This window comes from Bufo bufo, chromosome 5 (assembly GCF_905171765.1).
Source record: "Bufo bufo chromosome 5, aBufBuf1.1, whole genome shotgun sequence".
Lineage (NCBI taxonomy): Eukaryota > Metazoa > Chordata > Amphibia > Anura > Bufonidae > Bufo > Bufo bufo.
The window spans coordinates 106,040,219-106,055,851 of NC_053393.1; positions in this window are offsets into that span (position 1 = coordinate 106,040,219).

A 15,633-nucleotide genomic window follows, 5' to 3' on the forward strand; every position below is an offset into this window, starting at 1 on the left:
ACAAGAGACGTGTGACTGGTCCAGACCTGTGTGTGGGTGATCTGGTGTGGTTGTCCACTAAAAATATTAAACTGAGAGTGCCATCTTGGAAACTGGGTCCAAGATTTATTGGTCCGTACAAAATATCTGCGGTGATCAATCCAGTAGCGTTTCGGCTGGATCTTCCACAGACTTGGAGGATCCATTATGTGTTCCACAGATCTTTACTGAAAAAGTATGTGAAACCGGTGGAACCATCACCATTGCCTCCTCCCCCTGTTCTGGTCGATGGAAATTTAGAGTTCGAGATCTCCAGGGTTCTTGATTCTAGAGTTCCTCAGTGTTCCCTTCAGTACCTGGTACACTAGATGGGATACGGCCCTGAGGAGAGGATGTGGGTTCCGGCGCTGGATGTCAGTGCCAACCGACTGGTGAGGGCTTTTCACAGATCCCACCCGGATAAGGTTGGTCCGGGGTGTCCGGAGGTCACAGGTAGAAGGGGGGGGTACTGTCATGTCCTACTCAGACTATGTACGGAGGTCTGCCAGATTAGCAGCACATGTCTAGTAATTTGATTTGTTTTGGAGTCGTGCTAGATCCGCCTCCCTTCAGGTGCACTGGGTGGGGTCGTTGGTTTAAATTACTCCCCTCCCAGTGTTCCATGCGGGTTATAGCTTCTGTCAGGCTGTGGAAGCAAGGAGTGAAGGATTGGCTTTTCCTGCTCAGATAAGATAAGTTGGTTTCTGATTTCTTTGGTTTGCTGTCTAGGCTTTTTGTGTGTCGTCTGTCCCCTCCTGTTTCTGAGGGAGCAGGCTGCCCCTTTTTCCCCTTTCACCATCTCAGGGATTCTAGGGTATTCTCAGCCCAGGCACGAGGACACATTATTCCCACCTTCAGGGTCTGAATGTGGGCAAAGCAAAATAGGAAGAGCAGTTAGGGATTTGCTAGGAGGTGACCTTATCCCCAGCTTCTCGCCTAGAAAACTTGTTTGTTTTGTTATTTGTGTATCTTATATCCTGTCCGCCGTGACAACAAGTCACCCGTACATACTAAATGGTAAAACACTGGGTAACACTGACGTGAAAAAGGATCTAGGAATTTTAGTAAACAGGAAACTAAGCTGTAAAAACCAGTCTCAGGCAGCTGCTGCCAAGGCCAATAAGATAATGGGTTGCATCAAAAGGGGCATAGATGCCCGTGATGAGAACATAGTCCTGCCACTTTACAAATCACTGGTCAGACCACACATGGAGTACTGTGTACACTTCTGGTCTCCTGTGAACAAGGCAGACATAGCAGAGCTGGAGAGGGTTCAGAGGAGGGCAACTAAAATAATTACGGGAATGAGGAAACTACAGTACCCTTGAAGATTATCAAAATTAGAGTTATTCACTTTAGAAAAAAAAGACGACTGAGGGGAGATTTAATTACTATGTATAAGTCAGTACAGAGATCTCTCTCATCATCTATTTATCCCCCAGAACTTTGACTGTGATAAGGGGACATCCTCTGCGCCTCGAGGAAACAAGGTTTGTACACAAACATAGAAGAGGGTTCTTTACGGTAAGAGCAGTGAGACTATGGAACTCTCTGCCTGAGGAGGTGGTAATAGTAAGTTCACTAAAAGAGTTCAATCTGGGCCTGGATGCATTTCTGGAGTGTAATAATATTACAGGCTATAGCTACTAGAGAGGGGTCGTTGATCCAGGGAGTTATCTGATTGCCTGAATGGAGTCGGGAAGGAATTTTTTTCCGCTTAAGTGGGGAAAATTGGCTTCTACCTCAGAGTTTTTTTTTTGCCTTCATCTGGATCAACTTGCAGGATAACAGGCCGAACTGGATGGACAAATGTCTTTTTTCGGCCTTATATACTATGTTACCATGTTATGTCACCTTGCCACTCTGTAGTATCATGTTGCTGCTGCTGCTGTTGCTTACAACACTATGTCACTTTGCCACTCTGTGGCCTCCTGATGCTGCCATCTCCATACTATGTCACCGTGCCACTCTGTGGCCTAATCATACTGCTGCTGTCACCTCCACACTTTGTCATTGTGCCACTTGGTGGTCTCCTCGTGCTGCTTCCACCTCACCACTATGTCATAGGGCCACTCTTTGGACTTCTCATGCTGTTACCACCCTCCCCACTCTATGACGGGGTTGCTATTGTCCTTGTTTGGCCTTCTTGAAATCACCATTTATTTGACCTTTCTTCTGATCGGTCAGAAGGAAGGAAAAATGAGACACACAACGGATCCTGTCTGTGTAGCAACTGTAAGGCCTGTATGGTCGCATCAGAATTGGCTTATGATTTGGTAGCCAAAAGCAGGAGTAGGTAGGTACAAAACACAGAAGACATGCAAATATTATCTTCATGTGTCATCTCTGTTTTAGATCCACTCCTGTATTTTTTGGGAAAATTCGGCGAACCGGACGAATCGAATTTTTGAGAAATTCACTCATCTCTAGTCCCAATGTTCACTGGGCAACACAATACGTTTACAGAAACGTATTAATGTTTCCTAAAAGTGTTTCAATGTCCATCTGCATTCGCTTAGTATCTTCCCACTTCAAACTTGTCAACACTTAGACATGCTGCTAAATGGGCAGGGCTGAACTACTACTACTATTGCAATTAGGGATTAAGAGTTCTGTAAAACTAAAGGCATAGTAGATCTAGCTATTAACATGTATCGTATTCTTGTAAATAAATTTTATATATCTACATAAACAAACTTAAAGTGGTTCTCCTGTAATTATGTAAAATGGCTGCCAGCAACTTATCCTAGAATCTTAACAGGACTGTTGCTACCACTTGCAGAGCTGCCCAGGGAGGCGAGGGAATGGGTCCTCACTGCACACTACACTTTCTCTACAATAGATGCAAATATGTGATTCTGCCTACAATATGCCATCATGGCTGAGCAGCCTGACAGGAATACACACCAATACTTAGTGTATGTAAGTAAGAGAGCATGGTGTGTAGTGAAGCGCCGTCTTCGTATTCACCTAGGCAGCTCTGCAAGTGGAGGCAACCAGTCTTGCTCACATTCTAGGACAGCATCAATGTGAGGATTGCCACTGTGATTTGTATGAACAACTATCATTGCCAGAGCCACTACTACTCCCATCCTCCACTCCACTCCACCTGGGCTTGTGGCAGAAACATCACCAACCATACCCCAAATACCAGGCAACTCAACTACCCTCCCCACTAGGAAACAAGCACTATAACCTACCTCTTTTTTCTATTAAACATAAAGAGGTGAATTTATCATTCCCGCAAAGTCAGTTCTCTGGCGTAAAAAAGTCGCAAACCTCGTGCCTGGGACTTTTTAAATGCCATTGTATCAAGATGAGTTTCTACACCACCCTTGCCACTTTCCCAAAAAGGGACATTGCAAGGGTGGGTAGAGTCAAGACCTGCAGGCCGAGAATTTATCTTCTTCAACATTTAGCAGTTTTATGGTGTAAACAAAGACATAAATCTAGGCGCATGGACTGCTGGAGAATGTGCATAATCTATGATGAGGCATGCACCTTGTCATAAAATAGGCACAGCCACTTTCAACCCAGGAGATATCAATTCCCTCCAAAGAATCTAACCTACTTCTATCTCCATACTGGATGTAAATTAATATAACATTACTTCTTCTTTTTGATAGTGAGCTCCTACTCACACTTCCCACTATGAGAATATACTATAATCTGCCCCCCAGGGGTCCAGTGAAGTACAGTATATAAGTGGTAAAGTAATAAAATAAACACTGAGAATGAAGATAAATAAAGTTTTAAACATAAAGTCAAATAAATAGAAAAAGTGTATCACAAGAGGCACATGGAAAAAGTTTCATGTATCTTCAAGCCCTGAACCAAGCCCATCTTAAGATCTAGGTCTATAGCCCTAATTTTTGCCAAATGTTCTGGCAGATAGCCAGTAATTTATTTTAAAGTATAAGGATGGACTATTTATTTAGCTTTCTCGTTCACTCAGTGTTCTACAGGAAGTTATATTATTGTGTTGAATTATATTGTCTCTGCTAACTTTTCCATAATAATGTGGAGCATTATTGTTAGTACGCACTGTTTGCAGTGTGTGATTAATTAAGGCTTGCTTTGCTATTACATTTCAGTTTAGCCTTAGGATACTCCTGTAATTATGAGACTCAACTTATTATACTTTTGCATGTGCTGTTTCTACAGTGAACAGAGATGAGCGAATCGAATTGGAATTTTGATCCAAATTTCAGGAAAAATTCGATTCACACCTAATCCAAATTTCCTCACGCTTCGTGGTAACGAATCACATTTTTTCCTAAAATGGCTGCTGCACGTGTTTAGACATGGAGCAAAGAACTCTGGGAACGAGGGACCACCCACAATGCCATGCATGCAGCCAATCAGCAGCCATCCAGCCCTGTGATGTCACAGCCCTATATATAGCCTCCGCCATCTTGGATTCAGCCATTTTCCAGTGTACTTAGTGCAGGGAGAGACATCAGCAGGCGCTAGGGACAGTGGTAGAAAAGACTTTAAAACTGTTATTTTGCTGTATAGAAGTTCAGGGAAAGGATAGGGAGGAATCATTCCACAGTACTGAAGCAGAACAGGGTTCAGCCGGGGAAATAGGAACAATCCTATTACACCTTGCTGCACTGACTGCGGATCCAAATTGCCATTATACAGCTCTGTAATTCCAGCAAATCGTTCTTGTTATTGGGGTGCAAGTGCTGTTTGATACAGCCATTAACAGGGTTTATTACAAGGAAATATTTCTACATTGTATTTGCCCTTGTGCGGTGCAGCTATAAGTTCTAAAGCATTTTTAGGCTTGTATTAGTGGGAAAAAAGGCCTTATTAGCCGTTGTGTGGTAAAGTGAGAAAATTACAGCCCTTTTTGGCGTGTATTAGTGGCAAAAAATATATATATTTCCCGTTCAGCAGTGCAGTTATATCTTCTAAAGCAGTTTTTGGCGTGTATTAGTGGCAAAATATATATACTGTATTATTTGCCGTTCAACGGTGCAGTTATATGTTCTAAAAGGCCTATTTGCTATTCAGGGCCTATTTGCTATTCAGCGGTGCAGTTGTATGTTCTAAAGCCCTTTTTGGCGTGTATTAGTGGCAAAAAAATATATATTATTTGACGTTCAGCGGTGCAGTTATATGTTCTAAAGGCCTTTTTGGTGGGAATTAGTGGCAGAAAAATATATATTATTTGTCATTCAGCGGTGCAGTTATATGTTCTAAAGCCCTTTTTGGCGTGTATTAGTGGCAGACAATATATATTATTTGTCGTTCAGTGGTGCAGTTATATGTTCTAAAGCCCTTTTTGGCGTGTATTAGTGGCATAAAAAAATTATTTGCCGTTGTGTGGTTAAGTGAGAAAATTACAGCCCTTTTTGGCGTGTATTAGTGGCAAAAAAATATATATTTGCCGTTCAGCGGTGCAGTTATATGTACTAAAGTCCTTTTTGGCGTGTATTAGTGGCAAACAAATATATATTATTTGTCGTTCAGTGGTGCACTTATATGTTCTAAAGCCTTTTGTGGAGTGTATAAGGGGGAAAAAGTAAGGGCCTATTTGCCGTTCAGCGGTGCAGTTAAATGTTCTAAAGCCATTTTTGGTGGGTATTAGTGGCAGAAAAATATATATTATTTGCTGTTCAGCGGTGTTGTTATATGTTCTAAAGCCTTTTGTGGCGTATATAAGTGAAAAAAAATAAGGGCTTATTTGCCGTTCAGCGGTGCAGTTATATGTTCTAAAGCACCTTTCTGCGTGTTTTAGTGGCACAGAAAAAAGTCTTTGCCGTTGTGTGGTGAAGTGAGAAAATTACAGCCATTTGTGGCATGTATTAGTGGCAAAAAATATATATTTGCCATTCAGCGGTGCAATTATATGTTCTAAAGCCCTTTTTGGTGTGTATTAGTAGCAAAAAAATATATATTATTTGCCGTTCAGCGGTGCAGTTATATGTTCTAAAACCCTTTTTGGCGTGTATTAGTGGCACAAAAATATATATTATTTGCCGCTAAGCGGTGCAGTTATATGTTCTAAAGCAGTTTTTTGCGTGTTTTAGTGGCACAAAAAAAGTATTTGCCATTGTGTGGTGAGGTGAGAACAATACAGCCTTTTTTGGCATAAATTAGTGGCAAAAAAATATATATTTGCCGTTCAGCTGTGCAGTTATATGTTCTAAAGCCCTTTTTGGCATGTATTTGTGGCAAACAAATATATATATTATTTGCCGTTCAGCTGTGCAGTTATATGTTCTAAAGCCCTTTTTGGCGTGTATTAGTGGCAAAAAATATATATTATTTGCCGTTCTGCGGTGCAGTTATATGTTCTAAAGCCTTTTGTGGCGTGTATAAGTGGAAAAAAATAAGGGCCTATTTGCTGTTCAGCGGTGCAGTTATATGTTCAAAGCAGCCAAAAAATTGGGAAATATTGTAAACATGTGTTTTTATAACATCACTGTATTTACGTACTGTATACTTTGTATATGAGCATATTCTCTGATAATAAAAAACTATTGAAACTTATATGTTCAAAGCACTTTTTTGCTTGTATTAGTGGCACAAAAAAAGGATTTGCCGTTGTGTGGTGAAGTAAGAAGATTACAGCCCTTTTTGGCGTGTATTAGTGGCAAAAATATATATATTTGCCGTTCAGCTGTGCAGTTATATGTTACAAAGCCATTTTTGGCGTGTATTAGGGCAAAAAATATATATATTTGCCATTCAGCGGTGCATTTATATGTTCTAAAGCCTTTTTTAGCGTGTATTAGTGGCTCAAAAAAAGTATTTGCCGTTGTGTGGTGAAGTAATAAAATTACACCCCTCTTTGGCATGTATTAGTGGCAAAAAAATATATATTTGCCGTTCAGTTGTGCAGTTATATGTTGCAAAGCCCTTTTTGGCATGTATTAGGGCAAAAAATGTATATTTGCCGTTCATCGGTGCAGTTATATGTTCTAAAACCCTTTTTGGCGAGTATTAGTGGCAGAAAAATATATATTATTTTTCATTCAGCGGTGCAGTTATTTGTTCTAAAGCCCTTTTTGGCGTGCATTAGTGGAAAAAAATAAGGGCCTATTTGCCGTTCAGTGGTGCAGTTTTATGTTCTAAAGCCCTTTTGTGGCGTGTATTACTGCGGGGAAAAAAGGGCTTATTAGCTGTTGTGTGGTGAAGTGCGAAAATTACAGACTTTTTTGGGGTGTTTTAATTTTATTTTTATTTTTTTGATCTAACAGTATGTCAGACAGAGAAGTGCCAGGCCCTGCACAGGGGAATGGCAGACGCCTGAATGTTTCTGGCGCAGGCACAGGTCACAGCAGAGTAAGGGGGCGTAGCAGCAGGAGTCACAGTGAGAAGCCTGAGCTCCCGGTGTCATCTAGCGGTCGTGTCTTGACCAGCAACCCAGCGGTTCTTGAATGGTTGACTCAGTGATCCACTTCGTCCCTCGGTGACATCAGACACCCAGAGCCAAGAAACTGTGAATTCGTCAGACACAACCCTTAGTTGGCATGGCCCGGGAGCAGGCCCTGTACCCTCACTTGTCCTCAACATGTCTCTGTCCTTTTCTGTCCCTCAGCCAGAGAAGTATTGTTTGCTGTGGGCTCAGCTCCACTAAACAGCAAGGACGAGCTACTAGAGGACAGTCAGCAGCTACTGGCCAGCCAAGATGTGGAGGAGACATCCGCCGCTTCCTCCGGTAGACGGGCAAGTAGCGATTAGGAGAGTGGTGTGGGAGCTGGTGTTGCGAGCTGTAAGGCTCCTGACCCAGAGACCGTTGAGAAGGACATCAGTGACATGCAGACAGTACTCGATGATGTAGCTGATCGCACTTGGGATCCGGGAGAATTAGGGTCTTTATCATCATTGGGAGAAGAGGGTGGAAGCTTGCCCGTGAGGCAGCGGCGGAGCCAGCAAGTCGCTAGCGTGGCCGGGAGTCAGCATGGTGGCAGCAGTGGGAGGTCGGGAGCCAAACGTGCCCAGGGTAGACCACCCACTTTGCAGGAGTCTACCTGGCCGGAAAGTAGTGGTGCAGGGGTTCACAAAAGCAGCGGCGGTAGCAGTCAGTAAGCGCGGAGTGTTGGGGGTAAAATCACCTACTCTGCGGTGTGGCAGTTTTTTGTTAAGCCGCTGGAGGAGGTGAACATGGCCATTTGTAGAATCTGTGGGCAGAAGGTGAAGCGTGGCCAGTGTGCAGTGTCAATATATGCAGCGTCACCATAAAGTGGCCTGGGAGAACCGTGGCTCTGATGTGGTGATCCAGCTGCATCACCCAGTGGCAGCACCCGGCAACCGCTGCATCACCCAGTGGCACGCACCCGTATTCAGGCAGTCAAGGCTCCACCACCTCAGCCGAAGGGAGCTGTCTGTCCTTCCCATCATCTGTTGGTCCTGATGCTCCTGCTCCTCCTCCTACTCCTCGTCAGTCATTCTGTAAGCAATCGATCACTGAAGCGATTGCCAAGAGACAACAGTATGCGTGCACTCATCCAACGGCGCAGAAGCTGAATGTGCTCCTGTCCAAGTTGCTGGTGCTGCAGTCCCTCCCTTTTAAAGTGGTGGACTCTGCACCTTTCAGAGAACTGATGGCTTGTGCCGAGCCGAGGTGGAAAGTCCCAAGCTGTCATTTCTTTGCCAAAAAGACAGTACCAGCCCTGCACACGTATGTAAAACAGAAGGTGGGCCAATCCTTGAGCCTGTCGATGAGCGCCGACATGTGGAGCTGTAACTACGGTCAGGGACTATACATGTCCTTTACGGCCCACTGTGTGAATGTCGTTCCTGCACAGATACACCAGCAACTTGGCCAGGTGACGCCGCTTCCGCCTCCATGTTCTCACGCCGTTGGTCCTGCGACAATGCTCACCCTCCACCGTGTCCTCAGCCTCCACTGCAGGGACAATTCACAGTGCCCCTCAAGCATACCACATGTGCAGGGCACTGCGGTGTCACGCTGTTCTGTACTTGGGCGAACTGAGTCACACTGGGGAGGAACTTCTACGTGTCCTACATCAAGAAATCGAGTCCTGGCTTTCTTCAAAATCGGAACCATGATAATTCAAAATCGGAACCATGGTGACCGACAATGGGAAGAACATGGTGTCGGCGCTGCGTCAAGGAAGGTTGAGCCATTCGCCCTGCATGGCACACATGTTCAATCTGGTTGTCAAGTGGTTCCTGAAGTCTTCCACCCATCTGCAAGACATCCTAAAAATGGCCAGGAAACTGCATGCACTTCAGCCACTTGTACACCACAAAGCACACCCTCCTTGAGCTGCAGTAGCAGAACACCATCCCCCAACATAGGTTGATATGCGACGTGTCCACCATTTGGAATTCCACCCTACATATGTTGGACCAACTATACGAACAGAGAAAGGCCATTAACATTTTCTTGATGATCCAAGCGGACAGGAGTACTCCCCTGTGTAACTTCGATGTCAGCCAGTGGCAGCTCATGAGTGACACCTGATTGCTCAAGCCCTTTGAGGAGGCCACGTCATTTGTCAGTCGCCAGAACTACGGGATGAACAAAGTCATTCCACTGCTTCATGTCCTGGAACAGATGCTGGTAAATCTGGCTGGTCAGGGGACTGGAGACGTGGAGCCTAGACCTCACAGCCACATGAGCCCTGCTGGGGCTGAACTGGAGGAGGAGGAGGACATTGGAGCACAAGCAATGTGTAGCGAATTGGGTGGTTTTTCTACACAGGTGACAGGAGAGGAAAGGAGCAGCCAGAGGAGCTACAGGGCGATGAAGAAGACGAGAAAGAGGACCCAGACACATCGTGGCAGTAGTGATGAGCGGCATAGGCAATATTCAAATTCACAATATTTTGTGAATTTTTGGCCATATATTCGCCATAAATTTGCAAATTCGAGAATTCGTGATCTCCAGTCATTATTTTCTTGATTGCGAAAATCGGCAATGTAATATATTCGCGATAGAATATTTGCGATCAACACTCAGGGGTAGGCAACTTTCCTATTGGTTGCTAGGGATGTTGCTAAGTGCCGATATTCGCGATAAATTCGCTATTAAAATATTTGCGATCAACACTATTCGCGAATACGAATATATATCACTATATTCAAAATATTCGCAAATTCTTGAAGTGGTGATATTCGCGATTCGAATATTCGTGCTCAACACTACATTGCAGTATGCAGTGGAGATGGAGGCATGGAGTCCCTCCGAGTCACTGGCAAAAATGGCCCGATGCATGCTCACTTACTTGCATAGTGGCAGCCGAATTGTCACCATTAGGCAGTGGGATGACTTCTGGCTCTCCACCTTGTTGGACCCTCGCTACTGGTCCAAAATGGGGGCCTTTTTTACACCCGCTGAGAGGGAGGACAAACTGTATACTACTATAGAGACATCCTATGTAGTCAGTTGGCCGGTGCCTATCTGTGCCATTGTCCATCCTCTCGCAGGTCTGACCGGGGGGGCCCTCTGTGCTCACATTCCTCTGCCATGGCTGCTGTGGCAGGATGGGGGGTAGAAGCAGTTCCAGCTGTGCGCATCTTTTGCAGCCCCATTGCAGTGAATGGGTCCGCATCCAAGAAAAAAAACGGCGGCTCGGATGCAGACCCAAACAACGGCCGTGTGCATGAGGTCTAAGGCTGAGTTGAAACAAAATCACTGATTACTATTATTGAGAAAACTTGCAAGAGGTCAAAGCAACTATCACTGAGAGCAAGTATCTTAAAACATAACTTTTATTTATGTATTTGTAAAAATAATAACACCCATTGATCCAAAAAAGATCCTTTTGACAAATACAACGAGCTATCAACTACATAAAGGCTGAAAAAGTGAGGTGCCAAAGGCAGCAAACAGTCGGGATACGGGAAAATTAAAACTATTCCTTCACTGAGCCCTTACACTTCTCAACCCAGGGACACACCCTGATGGTAGGTGTTCCCTGTTCTCGTACCTAGGACTATTCTGTCCTTAAACTGTCCTTAACCTAACTCAAGTGAGGGTATAAGTGAGAACGAGTTTAAGGAACTTAAAATCCTTATGGATCTGTGGGAAGAGGGAGCAAGAGCCCCTGGACAGGGCCCATTCACAGATTTAAGGTTAAAGAGCACCAGGTTCTCCGCGCCCCTGAATTATGACCATATTGACATTTTTTTGGAAATGACTATAGCAGAGATTGAACCCCCTAATCCCACAATACAGTCTTTTCATAATCTTTCAAGACCGGAGATGGAGGCCTTGTTGTGCCTTGAGAAAAATACATCTATAGTGATCAAACCGTCCGACAAGGGGGGCAACCTGGTGGTCCTAGATATAAAATGGTATAAATCTATGTGTGAACATTTACTCAGTGATCGCGAATGTTATCATATTCTAACATCAGACCCGACTGAATCATTTATGAACCATCTTACTGGCATTCTTGATGAAGCATTAACTAAGAATATCATTAGTGAAAATGAGTATCTGTTCTTGAAACCCAAATTCCGACAGATAGCCACATTTTATGGGCTCCCCAAAATCCATAAGGGGGTTTCACCCCTAAGGGGTCGACCCATAGCCTCTGGGGTCGACTTAATTACTCAAAACTGTGGTGTCTACATAGATAGGATCCTTAAACCCTTCGTATCAGCTTTGCCCTCTTTTACAAGGGACACAATAGATTTTCTGAGAACGATAGAGACCATCAGTTTTGATCCTTCGTGTTCCCTTGTAAGTATTGACGTCGAATCACTGTATAGTTCTACTCCCCATACCAAGGGCCTTATGGCGGTTGCCGACTACCTTAAAACAAGGGCAGTGTGCTTTAATTCACGCAACTAATTTGTCCTTACCATATTGGAATATGTTTTGACACACAACTATTTCCTTTTTGACTTTAAACTCTTCCACCAGCTCAGGGGGACCTCTATGGGGAGCCCACGTGCCCCTACATATGCAAACCTCCTCCTGGGCTGGTGGAAGGAAAAACTTGTCTTCTCTGACAGCCAACCTTGGTGGTGTGAGAAAATCATCTTTTGGGCTCGTTATATTTACAACGTTTTTTTGATTTGGAATGATGACTTGGACCAGTTTAAAGTCTTCATGAAAACCCTTAGGCCTCTTTCACACGAGCGTGACGGATTAGGTCCGGATGCGTTCAGGGTGCGTTCAGGGAAACTCGCACCATTTTGCAAGCAAGTTCAGTCAGTTTTGTCTGCGATTGCGCTCAGTTGTTCAGCTTTTTCTGCGCGGGTGCAATGCATTTTTATGCGTTTTTCACACGCGTGATAAAAAACTGAAGGTTTACAAACAACATCTCTTAGCAACCATCAGTGAAAAATGCATCGCACCCGCACTTGCTTGCGGATGCGATGCGTTTTTCACGCAGCCCCATTCACTTCTATGGGGCCAGGGCTGCGTGAAAAACACAGAATATAGAACATGCTGCGATTTGTATGCAACGCAGAACTGATGCGTGAAAAACAACGCTCATGTACACAGACCCATTGAATTGAATAGGTCAGGATTCAGTGCGGGTGCTATGTGTTCACGTCACGCATTGCACCCGCGCGGATAACTCTCTCGTGTGAAAGGGGCCTTAATGTCAATGATTTAGGCCTCTCATTTACCTACAAATTTCACCCGGATACACTCACCTTTCTCGACGTCAGGGTGACTAAACAAAATTATAAGCTAGTCACGACTCTGTATAGAAAGTCCACGGCGACGAACAACCTATTGCATTGGGAGAGTTTCCATCCAACTAACTTGAAAAAAGGGATCCCCCGTGGTCAATACCTTAGAGTAAAGAGGAACTGTTCTGACACTAATAGTTTCCACAGAGAGTTTAAGAAGCTATATGAAACGTTATAAAGGAAGAGGGTACCCTCAGAAAGTACTAAGGGATGCCTTTCAAAAAGCTCAATCACATGACAGAGATACTCTTTTAGTTCCCAAGGAATCGTCCCCAGTCCGGGACACTATTCGGATTATCTCCACCTTTGATGTGAAGAATAGACGTATTCAGAACATAATCCGCAGTTGGCTGGAACGTAGACCTTCAGGAACGTTTAAATGTGGTTCCTGTGCAGCCTGTCCATTTGTATGTTCTGTTACGAAACAGGTGTTCTTCATTAGAGATTTTACCAACTGTCTGAGTAAAGGAGTAGTATATGTGTGCCAATGTCCTTGTCCTCGCGACTATGTGGGGAAAACCTACAGAGAGCTTCGACGAAGAGTCTTGGAACATGTCAATGACATTAAAAAACAAAAGAACACCCCCGTGGCAGACCATGTTTGGGAATGTCATGGAGGCAATCCAAAATTCCTAAACTTTGCCATGCTTGAAGTGGTACGACCCTCACCCAGGAAGGGTGACTGGGATCGAAGGATCCTTCAAAAAGAAACAGAATGGATCTATAGACTTCGATCCCAGTCACCCGGGGGACTCAATGAGAGGTTAACTTTCTCTTGCTTTATTTAGCCCTGCTGTCTCTATGTCATTACTTAGAGTAGCCTCTCCTCCGGTACTATAGGTTATATATCCGCGCGCGAAGCACTTGTTTCTAAAATATATCCTCTTTGTTGGTTTTATCTTCCCAACTTATTGTTGTTATCGTAAATCTCATTAATCTATATCTACTAACCCTTTTATTTGGCTTATCATTTGCTCCGCAATGGCACATTATGGATATTATGCCACATGATGGACTATCTGCATTTATCAGTATGATATTACCCTCACAAAACCGTATTTTGGCTGTACACACTCCTTATATGTGGCTACCTGTCTTTTCGGTAGATATTTCGGTTTTGCGCATGCCCTATTCCATGATGCGAATATCTGCGTCCCACAGAGGAACGCACTGCCATCCTACCTGTGGCCCTGACATGCGCAATATCTCTACCGTATTGGATACACAGTGCGCATGCGCAGTCTGTCTCGCGTTCCATAGTGGAACGCACGGCCATTTTATCCGCGGCCCTGACATGCACTCTTTTTTCATCGCACTGAATACACATAGTGCGCATGCGCAGTCTGTCTTGTCAATCTGACAGCGCATCGCGCGCCATGGTTCACACGTAAGGGGTGGAGTGACGCTCGGGCATCGTCACCAGTATGTCCAAATCATCTCCTGAACGAGGCTTGGCCCGCATATTGTTGTGGGCGGTAGTAAGCTGCATGTATACCTCCAATGGGAGTTAATACCGGTCATACTGATAGATCCATCCACCAATGGGGGAACTGGGTTTATAGTACACACACCCCGCCCGGCCTTTTTTAAATCGTGCACATTGCTGACCACCTTGAGCTACCATCTGCTCCAGTTTGCAGCGGAATTCATTCACAGTACTGGACTTGTGAGTATATCTTCACTGACTACGGCAGCCCGGTATGTAAATTGCCTTTAGTTGTCTTGTATTAATGCCCATGCATCGTGATGGGATACTAGTACAACTTCCTTTTACTCTGTATTGGTGATATAAGTTGTATTACGTCTTGAGACCTGGATTATCTTTGATTCTGGCTTTTATATGCACATGCTTGGCTGTATTTGGTTCCGCTTGCAATTGTTCTGTATGGTGCATACTGTCACACGCACGCTAATAGCTACTGTTTATAGTATATTGGTCCCCTGAGGAACCCCTGTAATTATCCTCCAAAAAAAAGGGGGGGGGGGGGGAAACACGTCGGGTTATACCTTAGCTAGTTTTTTCCAAGTTAGGTTAAGGGTTACAGAATAGTCCTAGGTACGAGAACAGGGAGCACCTACCATCAGAGTGTGTCCCTGGGTTGAGAAGTGTAAGGGATCAGTGACTGTTTGCTGCCTTTGGCACCTCACTTTTTCAGCCTTTATGTAGTTGATAGCTCGTTGTATTTGTCAAAAGGATCTTTTTTGGATCCATGGGTGTTATTATTTTTACAAATACATAAATAAAAGTTATGTTTTAAGATACTTGCTCTCAGTGATAGTTGCTAAGGCTGAGTTGACACTTGAGTTATTTGGTCAGTTTTGGCCCCTTAACTGACCAAATAAGTGAAGTGTGCAGTGATTTTAAGAGCGACGCCTGTCACCTGCATGTCATACGGACTCACAGTATTTTTTCACTACCAATGCAGACTCCCTATGCATGTTACTGCAAGGCACAGTGTTCTACACCACTATAAAGGCTCTCAGCAGCCAGGAAATAGTTGTTTTTAATGCGATTCCCCACAAATAAATTTGTATCGAAACGATTTTTTTGAGAAATTCGCTCTTCTCTAACAGTGAATAATCAATTTCAAATTGTATCAGTAAATTAAGATAAAATAAAGCAAGATATGGGTCGTTTAGATACAGTATATGCATGAATGCAGTGAATGCCCCACTGAATAACTCCAAAGGGTATTTGCTTGAGTTGTCAAGATGACAACCTCTATTGGAAGTAACTAAATCACTTTCGAGTAACATTGGCTGTATAATCGGCAATTGAATCTTAGACAAACAGGCATCAGCACAATAGGATGTTTCTGACCTCCATACAATAAGGGCTTTATGCTTATGGAGCAAAATGTTAGGGGAAGACCTCAGTAGCAGTGGCCTATAATCATGGCCAATTTATGCAGGGAAAGAAAATTTCAACATGCTGAATTTTTAAATGTCGGATCCTTTAAAGAAGTGGAAGATGGG